Source organism: Primulina tabacum, chromosome 2 (genome assembly GCF_025594145.1).
Source record: "Primulina tabacum isolate GXHZ01 chromosome 2, ASM2559414v2, whole genome shotgun sequence".
NCBI classification, from domain to species: Eukaryota; Viridiplantae; Streptophyta; class Magnoliopsida; order Lamiales; family Gesneriaceae; genus Primulina; species Primulina tabacum.
The window spans coordinates 38583651-38586063 of record NC_134551.1 but is presented as its reverse complement, the minus strand read 5'-3'; the positions used below and the strand labels follow the sequence as shown (position 1 = coordinate 38586063).

The following is a 2413-nucleotide window of genomic DNA, read 5'->3' as shown; positions in this document are numbered from 1 at the left end:
TGCTAAAGATGCAAGTTTAGCTTGAATATCTATATCATCTTTAAGATTATAGATACCACCCCCATTTGTTGAATTATTGTTTTTAGTTGTTGGTGGTTCTATTGTGCCTATATTATCCCAATTTTGAGCATTTTCTGCTAATGAATCCAAATATTCTATAGCTTCATTTGGGTTTTTATCTTCAAAAGTTCCATTACACATGAATTCTATCATTTGCCCATCTTTAGGTATTAGACCTTCATAAAAGTGAGAAACTATTCTCCATGTTTCAAAACCATGATGTGGGCATGTATTAAGTAATTCTTTATATCTATCCCAACATTGATAAAACGTTTCTCCTTGTTTTTGAGAAAAAGTTGTAATTTGTCTTTTAAAAGAGTTTGCTCTATGGGAAGGGAAAAACTTTTTGAGAAATTGTTGTTGTATTTCTTTCCATGATCTTATTGAACTTGATCTTAAATTTTGTAGTCATGTTTTAGCTTTATCTTTTAAAGAAAAAGGGAAAAGCTTTAATCGAACTATATCCATGCTACAATTTTGATCATTATAAGTGTTACAAACTTCCTCAAATTCTCTTAGATGCAAATATGGATTTTCAGAATCTAAGCCATGAAAATTTGGTAAAAATTGAATAATTTGAGGTTTGAAGTTGAAATTAGATGCATCAGGAGGAAAAACTAAACAAGATGGGGCACTAGTTCTAATAGGGTTCATATGGTGCCTAAGTGTTCTTAATTGATCATGTTCTTGGTTGTTATTATTATTATTATTATTATTATTATTATTATTATCATTATCTTGATTATTTGAATTATCATCCATGTTTAAATTATTTTCAGATACTCGAATAAGTCTACCACTTTTTTTTCGACTCCAAATACTCATACAAAAAAAACAACACAATACTTATAAATAAAACATAATTAACAAATATATACTTAATTTATACCTCTCCGGCGACGGCGCCAAAAACTTGCTACTACTTAAATAATAATTCACCCAAGTGTAGGTTGTCTGCAAGTAATATATTTAATAAGTACGAGATCGATCCTCAGAGAGGTTATTTTGAGTTTAAATTTATTAATTTATAGATTACCAAATGCAAGAATGGAGTTTACAAATTATAAATTTTTTCAAGGCTTGAGGATTTATTCTTGGTTTATGTAATATTGTTTAACTAAAAGTAAAACAAAAGAAACACCATAAATAATGGTTCCAAGAAAATTAAACACACACATAATATAATATAGTTCTCACTATAGAAAATACCGAATTAACCGATATTTTATATATGGTACCTATGATTATAATTATAACTATATAAATAAATAATTGCATAAAGTAAATGTTAAATTAAATCATTATATTTCATTTAGAACAACTGACAGAGCCACGCTATTGTCTAAATGAAATATATTGATTTAATAAGTTAGTTGCGGTAAAGTAAAAGTTAGTTGCGATAAAGTAAATGTTAGTTGCGAGAAAGTAAAAGTTAGATGTGAAAAATAAAATTTAGTTGCGATAAAGTAAATGTTAGATTGTTAGATGTTAGTATTAAATCATAATATTTCATTTAGAACAACCGGCAGAGCCACGCTATCGTCTAAATGAAATATTATGATATTATTATATAAATATATATATATATATATATATAATAATAAGTTTTAAAATATTTATTGTTTCAAAATTAAACAACAAATCAAGATAACCACTTTAATGGTATCAAGCATTTGATGTAAATTGATAACAACAAATAATTCATTTTTATACCTACAATAAAAATAAGTTAGCTAAATGAAAAGAAATAAAGAAAGAATATACGAAATATAAACAATCTTCCTTCACCAATAATGCATCCTCTTCACCTTGACATAATAGATTTAGCTTGCCATAAGCTTACTTTTGATCAACACTAAAATATCACTCATAGTTGAGAACATGAAAAAAAATATATTGGAACTTAGAACTTTGATACACACTCACACTATATTTTACAATGAGATAGAATGATTCACAAGCTAGCACAAGGCCTCTATTTATAGGCCAAATGAGAGAAAGGGTCAAAATTTTTATTAATGCCATGTAGTTACAATAGTATTCTTTGTCTCCTCCAAGTTCAATTCCATGTCCCTTCTTTCAATGCTTTGTTCCACAACTTTAATCACCGAATTTGACTCTGCTAAAAACGGCAAACATGTGGGGAATTGTCTGTAGATGAATTTGGCTACTTGGTTCACCTCATTTGGTTAAATATTGAAATAGTTATGATTTTTTTACTATATGCTGGTATAGTAAAAGTAAATTTGTCCTCCTTTTGATATTTGCACAATTTGATCATCTTAATGAACTTTTTAGGCAATCATGTTTTCCGCAAAGTTGTAGATAATTTCTCAAGGATTCCAAACATGTT

General features: G+C 27.6%; 1 non-coding gene across 1 annotated transcript; it reads left to right on the top strand.

The window, feature by feature from the left end:
• Window positions 1-271: 271 nt before the first annotated feature.
• LOC142538136 (small nucleolar RNA R71) lies at window positions 272-382 on the top strand. Its single transcript, XR_012818675.1, has one exon. It is a non-coding gene; the product is annotated as a small nucleolar RNA R71 (small nucleolar RNA).
• Window positions 383-2413: the final 2031 nt, after the last annotated feature.